This window comes from Pantherophis guttatus, chromosome 3 (genome assembly GCF_059756535.1).
Source record: "Pantherophis guttatus breed Tessera chromosome 3, ASM5975653v1, whole genome shotgun sequence".
Classification (NCBI taxonomy): Eukaryota; Metazoa; Chordata; class Lepidosauria; order Squamata; family Colubridae; genus Pantherophis; species Pantherophis guttatus.
This window is the reverse complement of record NC_142065.1, coordinates 30,952,167-30,963,844: the sequence shown is the minus strand read 5'-3', so window position 1 is coordinate 30,963,844 and position 11,678 is coordinate 30,952,167. Positions and strand designations below refer to the sequence as shown.

At 36.3% G+C, this 11,678-nt stretch overlaps 1 long non-coding RNA gene across 1 annotated transcript; it reads right to left on the bottom strand.

The window, feature by feature from the left end:
• Window positions 1-668: 668 nt before the first annotated feature.
• Window positions 669-10,880, bottom strand: LOC117664369 (uncharacterized). The gene is made up of 5 exons (XR_004591011.3): window positions 6,753-10,880; window positions 4,445-4,522; window positions 4,198-4,332; window positions 2,437-2,521; window positions 669-840 (listed from the first exon to the last, which is right to left on the bottom strand). It is a non-coding gene; the product is annotated as an uncharacterized LOC117664369 (long non-coding RNA).
• Between the last annotated feature and the right edge of the window lie 798 nt (window positions 10,881-11,678).

Here is an 11,678-nt window from a genome sequence, read left to right as displayed (position 1 = left end):
TTGATCAATTATGGAAGCGTTTAACTGCCGACACAGAAGACATCATCAACGATCCGGTCCCTAACTACCAACTGAACTCCAGACCTAACTCAAGCCTGAGTCAAGCGGAGGACTTAGCTGTCGGCCCCGAGATCCAGCACTGCCCCATCGCAGAAGATCGGTCAGCCGAAGAAGTTGCTGCCCACAATGAATTCTTGGAGGTTCCATTGGCAGAGCACGGAGAAACAGGGAGTTCCTCTGACCTGCTCAACGCCACACCTCCGAACTGCACAGGTCAACTAGGGTGCGGACACGCCCTGGTCACCTGAGGGACTACGTATGCTAATGTCCACCCCAAGTGACTTCTGGGAGGGGAGGAGTATTGTGTATGTAGATTTTGGGTGGGCAGTTTGAATTAACTGACTGTCAACTGATTGGCTGACCACCACAGCTGCAAGGTATATAAAGGGAGCTGTTTCCCCTGGTCAGTTGCTGTGTTCTCACCCTACAATAAAGAGCTGTTGTCACTCACTGCCTGGCTTGCTGAGTCCTCATTCACTCAACCTAACAAACAACAACCCTTATTTGTTTGCTTTCAAGTTAAAGATGCTTACCCCGACTTCCTTGTGTCTGGTATGATAACACTTTGACCAGAGAGAAGAAGTTCTCATAAGAGACAGAAAAAGAAATTGGTTATGGCAGCAGACCCATTTATTATCCAGGTGCGAGTTTTCAGATTGTAATGCAGCCAGCCAGGTCATCCTTTGGAATACATGCACAAATTTATAACATTCTTCAGGCTTTGTTTGCCTGACAGCAAAAGAAAATGAAAGCTTGGATACCCAGACAGATTTTCTAGTCCTTTAGAAGAAAATAATCACCGTATAAATATTCATCAGATCTACCCGAGTAAGGTTCAGAAAATTAGTACTGAAAAGAAACTTTGACAAGAAATAAAATGCCTGATCTTAGAATTTACAGATAGACACATGAAATTTACAGCCATCAATCTGTGTGTTTTTCTGATTGATTGGCACAGGAGGTGGGCATTAGTGTGGGATTCAGCTAGTTCGCATGACTTCGGGAGAACCGGTTGTTAACTTTTGAACAGTTTGGCAAACTGGTTGCTGGAAGAAATCATTAGGGCAGAGAACCGGTTGTTAAATTACTTGAATCCCACCACTGGTGGGCATATTAGATTGGTATTACAACATCTAACAATTTCTACCACTGCTATGTAAACATTAAGTAAATTGTAGTTTTTTAATGGCTATTTCTTTATTTTTCTGACACTATCCCATTGTTGTCAATATAATGTCTGTAGACAGTAACTCAATAGTGCTCAATAGATCCCTGATTTTATTGTCTTTTTACAAAGTGATTTTACTTTTCAATAAATATTTCTGAATTTTAAAAAAAGGAAGTTAGCATATTCCAAAGTATCATCTCTTATTTCCAATGAAACACTTCTAAGTTCTATAAAAGCTACGGTATTTGTTTTTAAAATAATAAAATAAAATAAAAATGCCAGAAAAATACAGCCTCACTCTTTTTTTTAATAAAAAAAATGATTGTCTGCTTATGCCATAAAATTGATAAAGAAAAGCTGTAACAAAGATTACCCTGAGGTGCCAGAGAAGATAATGAGAATAATATCTATAATTTGCCCTTTGATAATTAACATCACACTCACCATGGAAATTATTTCATGGAAGTGTCCATATGTTCTCCAAATTATATTTTCCCTAGGAAAAATCATAGCATATAATATCATTTTAAAAATAGGGTCCTATACTTTTTGTCCACTTTCTCAACACATGCCAGGCAGCAGTGGTGAAATCCAATTTTTTTTACTACCTGTTCATCGATCGAATACGGAGATTTACAGATTAGTCTTCAAATATCGAAAAGGAGGACATGTAGGAGGACACTTTTCGAGAGAGGACAGAACTTACAAAAGAAGGACTGTCCTCCCTAAAGGAGGACGATTGGTCATGTTATATATAATAGCCTTAATTCAGGGTGAAATCCAACAGGTTTTGACAGGTTCTGGAGAACCGATAGCGGAAATTTTTAGTAGTACGGAGAACCAGCAAATACCACCTCTGGCTATCTCCAGAGTGGGGTGGGAATGGAGATTTTGCAATATCCTTACCAAGCCATGCCCACCAAGCCACGCCCACCAAGCCACGCCCCCAGAACAGGTAGTAAAAAAAATTGGATTTCGCCACTGCTTTAATTTTATCTCTGCAAAGTCTAAAATATTTACTATCTGGCCCTTTATAGAAATAGTTTGACTTTGAACTAATATATTTGATCAGCTAAACATGTGACATCTAGTCAATGTCAATTCTTAGTGAAAATGTAAGAAAGATTTTCTCCAAGAAGATGTATTCCAACCTGGTCCTTCTTGTCTTCCAACAGCCCACTATAGCTCTTGTAACTAAATCCATCTACCTTACTTCTGGTCACTCTGTTTTTTCCTTCAAGCTTTCCAAGCAAGATAGACTTCTCCAAGAAACCAAGTCTTCACACAACATGTCTGAAATATGATAATTTAGGTCTCTAAGTTGATTTCTTCAAATAACCCATTTGCCCTTTTTTCTGGCTTCAAAGTATTTTCAAGAATCTTCTCTAATGCCAAAGTTCAAACTACTTCTGTCCTGCTACTTTGACGTCCAATTTTTGCTTATACCAATACTTACAATGTTTTGATTTTTGTAGGTATATACACATCATGGTGCCTGATTAACTGCTTCAAAGCCTTCATGGCTGTTCTGACAAATGCTACTCTGTGATATATTACTTGACTGCTTGTTACTTTATTATGGAAAGTTGATCCTAAAAGGCAGAATCTTTCTACCACTTTGATATCCTCATTGCCAATTCTAAGGCCGGTTAGTATACTTCTTGTCATTAGTTTGGTCTTCATTTAATTTTAGACCCATTTTTTTCTCTCTCTATGCTCTTGACTTTTATTACTCAAGCTTTGACTCCTCAGCTGTCAAGTAGTGTCATCGGCATAGCCCAGGTTATTGATGTTTTTTTCCTCCAGTTTTAAAAGCAGCTCATCTTCTTCCAATCAAGTTTGCCTCAATATATATTTTGCATATAGATTGAATAAATAAGAGGAGAAAATGAAACTTTGACCTGCACTTTTCCTGATTTGGAACTATCCTCTTTCACCGTGTTCTGTCCATACTGATCTTCCTGATCTCTATACTGTATAGGTTTCCCAAAAAGTCAATGAAATGTTCTAGGATTCTTTTTCAATGTAATACATACTGACTAATGCTTTCAAGACAGAGAAAGGGGTAAACTTTCAAGACAAAATTAGCCAAGTCTAATTAAAACTCTCATATCTTTAGTGATGCTCTAATTGTATGCTTGTGAACAAAATGACTAGTACAAAACCTCTATGGAATTTGTTCTTTATCTTTCAGATAAAAATATCAATGATTAGTACTAGTGCAATTAATCCATAGGATATTATAGTGTAGGTGTAGGAAATTTTATCTTGATAAGGTGCTTGTGCTATGAAGTTAACACAGTTCAATTTTCTTAAGCAAAGAGGCAGAACAACTTGCCTCAACAAGATTCTTCCCTTTTTTGACTCTATCAGATATATATTGATGGTCATGCTCATTTGGTTCTATGAGGAAATTATTTGGTCAATACAGCTTCAGGTTCAAAAAGTTGTTTTTAAAATTTACAAATATATACATGCATACGATAATGAACAGGGTGTCCTGTTACATTTTTACCCTAACTGTATGACTCAGATGTTGAGAGGAGAGAGAAGTTCATGTGTTGTCTCGCTGAGAGATAGATGAGAGAGAGAGAGAGAGAGAGAGAAAGGGGAAGATATCCAAGTGGTTTCTAGGTAAGAGTCTAATAAGAGAGTTCACTGGCTGATATAGTCACATGTGATGTCTGTAAAGACTTAACCCCTTCTAGTCTCTGGTGCATCATATGCAGGCAATATCTGACAGACTCATCTTTTCCTCTTCTGGTATTTGCAAGGACCAGGAAAGCTTTCTGTACTAGTGCCATAGAGAGCAGCTGACCAGAAGTGTCAGAAGAGATTGCCAAAGAAGGTTGAGAGAAACAATAAGGCTGTATTGGTTCATGAAGCAGCTTTGAGTACTTTGCTCAAACTTTGTCAAGTTGAAATGTCTTCTCAAAGCTCTGCATCATCCTATGTGAACAATTACTTACATTAGAGATTCTTTCAGATGGACATTCAAGAGTTTCCAGTTAAAAGGCATTTGATAATTATTCTGCTCTTCTTTATTCAACAGATACCCTTGTTGGGGCAGGAGAGGATGGGGGTATGAATAGAGGAAAACATACCTGTAAGTTAAAAATGGAAGATTGAATTGTTTAAACCAAACTTCAAATTAAATAGGAAAAAGCACTATTTAAAAGCAAAAGCAAAACAAATGAAGACTTAAAAATTACTCACAGTATTTCCAGTAATGTTCATGACTTTTCAAGCAGATTTTCAGTGAATCAATACTGCCTTTCTTTCCCTCAAGATCCCCTTTTTTTTGGAATAAAACAAAAATTCAAGAAAACAAGATTAAAGAGCCTTGGTGGCACAGCAGACTAAAGTGCTGTTAAGTAACACCAACTGCCTGCAATTACTGCAAGTTTGAATCTCACCAGGCTCAAAGTTGACTCAGCCTTCCATCCTTTCGAGATAGGTAAAATGAGGACCTGGATTGTGGGGGCAATAAGATGACTTTGTATAAAAAAGAACACTGCTTAGGGGGGCCCAAAAGCCCTACTAAGCAGGTATATACAAAAGTATGAAGGCTATTGCTTAATGCATTGTAAGCCGCCCAGAGTCTCCGGAGAAGGGCGGCATATAAATTGAACCAACAAATAAATAAATTAATTAATTAATATTTGATTCACAAATCTGAAATGTGTTACTTGCTTTTGCTCTAATTTTCAGCATTACTAGTACCTGTTAAATATCTTGAAACTAATACACTTCACTGAAATACTGCAGTTATGTATTTGCATGTTCCATTTTCTAAAAGAGAAGCTAATGCATTTCAAAATTCTGTTGCATATGCAATGAGGAGATAATTTTACTTGCCTAAAAGACAATAATTAACCAAGTAAGATTATCAGTTGCATGGTACTACCAAGCAAATGGGATAAATGTGATTGTTGAATTATTAAAAGAATTAGATTTATTTGTAATAATTTGCTTGTTTTCAGAACTATATGCCTGAAGCGATCAAACAGCTTCACATATATAGTTTGGGTTCATGTTGAATTTTGATGTATTTTTTTATAGCTTGGTCATATTCCTGCAATAATAAAGGTAGCTGATATTAACTTTTTAAAAATTTTCTATCCCTGTTCTATGGTGATTTCATTTTTAAAATTTTATTAGTGATAGCATAACTTTATGATGTACAGATAATTTCCATGACAGAAACAAAAAATGCATAACTAAAATATAGATTTTTTTCACAGAATTCTCTCTGAAAAGGTCGGACAGATTACGTAGAGAGCACATGTAGTACTTACTAAGATTTTTTCAGGAGAGGGAAGGGAGAAAGCGATGAATTCTGTTTTCCAAGAAAATATAGAATTCCAATACTTTTAATCAAGCATTTTTTTCAAGAAAGGTAAAAGCAGTGTCTGAGAAATGCATCTGAATTTTGGGACACTGTTATAAACCACATATCAAACAAGTACCAGTATTTAGCTAACCTTGACCGAAAATAATAATTTTTTAAAAAGCTAAGCAGAGTTCATCTGTTTATGGAGATTCTCAATCATCCAGGTCATGGTTGTCCCAAAGGTGCTTTTTCAAAAGGCAACCGGACTTTGTTTTTCCTTGAACACATTTCGCTTCTCAACCAAAAAAACCTGAAGAAGCTTCTTGGATGAGAAGCGAAATGTCTTCAATGTCTTTGTTTTCAAACAAAGGTGTTTGAAAAAGCACCTTTGGGACACTATTAGGACAGGAGGCTGTGGGGTCCAGTGAAGGTTCTTGGAAATAGCAATAGGACTTAAACTTATGTACCGTTTCACAGCACTCTCTGGATGCTGATACAGAATCAGCATATTGTCCTCATTTTACCAACCTCGGAAGGAGGGAATGTGGAGTCAACCTTGAACCTGTCAGGATCAAACTCCAGACTGCGGACCGAGTCAGCCAAGGTTAGAATACTGCATTCTAACCACTGTGTCACCAGGGCTTCTTATAGAAAACAAGGACAAATTACCATATTGTTGCCATGAAAACTGCATGGATATGAAAAGGTCATCACCAGACATTGGACTCAAGAGAATCTTTACATATACTAAAATTCATCATTATTCAGGCCAGTGGTGGGATTCAGCCAGTTCACACCACTTCGGGAGAACCGGTTGTTAACTTTCTGAGCAGTTTGGCAAACTGGTTGTTGGAAAAAATCATTAGGGCAGAGAACTGGTTGTTAAATTACTTGAATCCCACCACTGATTCAAGCCCATGTGTTGGAGGAGGGGGGGTGCACTGAGGGAGCTCAACCAATCTCATTGTACATATGTTGTGGACTGACAATAAAGATTTGATTTGAATTGGTAATGAAAATGGGATACCACAGTGTTGCTGATAGAATGTGACAACAGTTATCTTCCTTTTGCTCCATTGTAATCAGAGGGAGAGTTTTAACTATGCAACTGTAGAGTTTGCATGGCTGAGGACTTCTTTGCAGAATAGGTCAGTTAATTTAAAATTATTTGATTGGTTGATTCTGAATTACCATCAATATGTCCCTTGGAGTTTTCAGTGGCATCATAACTGGAAGCCTTTGGTGATGTACCTTGTTGTTCCACCAGTGGTTTTCCACCTGTGTTGATAAAGTGTAATTCAGCCCCATCAGTAACAAATTATAATGTTTCATTTCAAAACTAGAATATATCTCCTAACCAAAATGAGGGACATTCAACCTCATGTTGTACAGCTGGGACATTTTTATGAAAGTCTTGGACTTTACACTTTCCCCCACCCCAAGAAATGTAAACCTGGGATTCATATCTACTGTACACTTCATTGTGCAGACACTATTAATGGACTATAACACTAAACTATAAACAAGCCAGAGAAATCAAGCAAATTCATTAATGAGAATTACTGACAATGAAAATAACACAAAATAATGTCCTACTCTAAATCTACCATTTTCTTAATTCACACATACAATTACTTTCAACATATCACATACACAAATACACATTACATTATGTTTCATGCTGCAATCAGACACTCCAGTTCTTAAATTATGTCTTCTTAAATAAATACTTCTTGTGCTGAAAAGTCCTTTACTATATAACTCACAAGAAATGAAGGAACCTCTATAATTCATATTCCATATTTTCTTCTTTTTCAAATAACAAAATGGATTGGAATTTATGGCCTAATATTGTTTTATGGTAAGTATCTATTGCCTGAAGTATAACATTCAGGTTGTGTCATCTGTGGTGAGACATAAAATCACTGGATACTAGGCAGGATAAACAGTTTCCTTTATTTGGGAAAAAAAGAAGTTCATATGTTAACTCTTATAAAAGGGTTATAAGAATAGTTATAACTGGAGATATGACTATTACTAAGCCCACGCATATACAGACATTCTTATTCCTGATAAATATCATAAGCATTGGACCAAAGGACTAATTAGGCAAAACAGAGTAACTGTTTGCCTTTTGCTAATGCAAGGAATCTCGCCCTCCAGCCTATCACTTTCATCTCCAGTGTATGTTGTTTGATTATGACTTTTACTGTGTGAAGCAAATAACTGCTCTGCAAACTGTGATTATGGTTTACTGTAGTTTTTTTTTAATGTGAAGGTTTCATCCTGACTTCATGAATGAATATTTTATTTTGCCCCAAAGATGAAGATCCTGATTTATTAAATGTGTGAAATTTTCTGGTTTGTCTTAACAAAATTGCTGATTTTGGCTCAAAGCACTAGATAAGTCATATGTTGGTTTCAAATTAAACATAATATATCACTATTACTGATAATAGCTTTAGGACCATTCCAAACCTGTTTTAGAAACATAAGATAAATTCATAAATGTCTTTTTAAAAGAATATATATATATGTTTCCATGCCACTGTTTATATAAGGAAAAAGTGGCACTTTTGCCGATGGAAATTACATAAGAACTTTGAAGTAAGAACTTTAAATATAGAACAATAGAACACAAATACACACCTTCAGGTAGACTTCTCAGTGCTTCCACAATAGATTGTTGTAATTAAACTTCTGCTCACATAAACAAACTAAGAAAGGATGTAAAAGTAATGAGCTGACAACCTGGTGTGTATTATGTTTGGCTTCTAAGAGAATTTAATTTGAAGAAGAATTATGCACAAGCTGAAAGCTTAAAGCAACCTAACTGTCTGGAAAGAGATAAAAAAAATATGTGTTCTACCTCCTGTGAAATAAATAGCAAGTTTCATGTTTCTTTCACCTTGTGGCTTTAGCACCTTTGTAGAGAGGAAACATCTGGATAGGTAACAATGCCAATTCTTCAGATGTGAAGTGAAAAGCTTGCCAAAGTCTACTATGCTGAGTATATGAAAAGAATTGCTTCTCAAGGGGGCTTTATGCCCTGGCAGATGTGGCCATCTCAATACCACACAGATCCTTAGAGATCATAGTAAAATAATGATCATAAAAGAGCCGAGAATGGAAAGAGAACAACAAAAGTTACTGTTTCTTTTGAAAGTGAAATCACCTTTACTAATTCAAAGAAGCATCTTGAGACTTCAGAATTTCATGCAGTATATATAAATCTTGGGTGTGACCCCCTGTACACCTTCAAACATTGGCAGCAAAATTGTAATTCTAAATGTGACTGAAGGAGAAAACAAATACATGGACTACCATCATGATAACTGAATATAAATGTTTTAAGGTTTAAACAATTTGGAATTAAATCAAATGTTGTCCACTTTTATCTCCTAGACCTAATTGTTTTTCAGAGAATCATGTCACTAAAAAAAAAAAAAAAGAACAAGTACAGCCTTCAGGCTCTTCTAATTCTTCTTTCCTGTTTTAATGATTATGTGTGAAGAATTGCAGAGGTGCAGATCCTTAGAATGCTGAAACCAACTGTTTGGTCACAAGAATCTCTATGAAGATTTTTTTTCTTGTCTGAGTAGAGGGCTTTTTCCAGACCCTGGCAGAATTTCTCCCCAGTGGCATACCAAATGTGAGGCAATAGGAACAATCGATCTCAGATGCAGGCAATAAGGTGATGCATTATCTATAGAGAATTTAAAAATCAAATTGATTAAAAGTTTTCCCCAAAGTTAAGCAGTTTTTCTATTATGAATTTTGATACCATAAGTAAGGTGGATTTTGAGGATTTTAATGTCAGATTCTGAAAACTCTGGTTATAAAAGAACAAGTGTATGAAAAATGTCTTGTGGGAAAATATTGCGAAAAAAAATCCATGAAAGCTGACCTTATTCAAACAAATAAATAGGATATAATTATCTTCTAATCTCAATTTAAAGTATGAAGTCAGCCACCCAATTGACATTGACCCAGTCACTGTCTCTCAGTCCTAGGAAGTAGGCAATGGTAAACCACTTCTCAAAATGTTGCAGGGATTATTCCAGGCAGTTACCAGAAGTCAATACTAATTTGAAGGCAACAAAACAAACAAACAAAGGTAGTTTAAAACAAACCTGAAACAGATTCAGGCTGTTTTGACTATTTTCGCATCTATTCAACCCTCCAGACAGTACAAGCACAGGTTTGGAGCTCATAGAAAATTGCCAGCTAATTGCTGGTCACTGACTGGCCAATATGACTTTAGAACAGATGAAAAATTACAAGAGGTGGCCGACAGCCTGTGGCTGCTTTCTTAGTCTTTTGTGTTGCTCAAAAGCTGCAATTCATAAAAGAAGTGTGATTATTTTCTTTCAGTTACATTGTATGAAATTGCTGGAGTTCTGGAATACTTGACAACCATAAGTAATCAAGAATAAGAATGTTTCAGATTTTTTAACTACTGTTGGCCCCATTTTCTTCTTGAATGAAAATCCGAAGACATCAAATTCTGACACTGTATAGTTTTTGAGAGTGTAATTTGTGTACATAACAGACATTCTATGAGTCAGTTGATACATATCAATTGCCTTTTATCATGCTTCCTACCTAAAAAACATTACCTCCCCTTCTTGTAAGAAAACCAAAACCAAAACCAAAATTAAAGCAAAACCTAATGAATTCTAGCAGAATACATTTGTTTTACATAATGGCAATAATCATTTTCTATTCTTCTATAGCAGAAATCATTAGAATAAATATGAATATATGAAAGAAATTCAAAGTACTTATCCTTTACCATCATATTTCAGAAACATGGGTATACAAGAGGATATTTACCTGACCCTTTCTGTTTCTCTTGTTGTATTCTCAAACATGGCAAGAAAAAGGAGACTGTAAAACATTTACTGCTTCAAAAACTATTGTCACACAGGATATTATCAACATAACAACAATCTTCGCTAGAGAGATGTATACCTTTAAGTTTATCCCATTGTGATAAATGACTGAAGGGGCTGTTCTGCTCTCTGCTTGAATTTCATTAGCCAGCCTTCAAATGTCAGTAAACTCATTGCTAGATTGTTGAAATGTACTCTTTTCAGCGCTATCCTTGAAGATAATACCAAAAAAAAAAAAAAAGTATAATCTTGCTGAATTCAGTCTCCAGGTTATTCTGCGAGACATTTAACTAGGGGCATGTCATACCAACCTTTAAATTACCAGTTTGAATACATGTAAACCATTATATCAAATTCTCTATGGTGACCTTGGGCTAAGAGTATTCCAGCAGGAAAGTGCTGATTTCCATGAGAAAATGCAATATAAATAATCTAATTTGCATGGAGGGGAAACCTAAGGGAGGTGGGTGATTCCTAGTCTCTATAGGAGTCTAATTGGTTTACTGAAGGACCATCTTTCCCATCTGGTCACAAGGCATTATGCCTCCATGACCAGCTGTGCTTTGCCTGCTAGAAAGACCAGAGTTTGATCTGATAGTCACTTGTGCTGACATTGTTTGGTAAGGAGAGTATGTCTTGGAAGGCACAGAGAGGGAAACCACAAGAACATGAATAAATAAAAATCCTTAGTGGAGGTTGCTCTTCAATGTGCATATTTTGAGCATTGTGAAAAGATAGTGATTTGGTTAGCTTGTGTACTTTTACTTTCTAGTAAGGTGTTAGACATGGAAGGAGGGCAGATATGGAAACAATAACAATAGCTTGTATACCACCCCCCAGAGTGTACACTTGTACAACCAACACCCCCCCCCCCAATAGCACTTTATAGCACTCTCTGGGCTGTTTACAATGTAAGCATTATTTACATATTGCCCCCAACAATTTGGGTCCTCATTTTACTGACCTTGGGAAGGATGGAAGCTGAGTCAATCTTGAGCCCGTCAGGGTCAAACTCCAGTCTGTGGGCAAAGTTTGCCTGCTGCATTTTAACCATTGCATCACCACAGTGACAAGTTGAAGCATCAGAATGTCCTGTCCCTCAGAATTCCTCTATGAGGGTTATGGGTGGTTTTAAAATTTGATAAATAAAAATAAATAATAAGGGTTGAGTTTAAACAGATAAGGAAAGGCAACATGGGCAGCCTTCATTAGGATCAAAAGC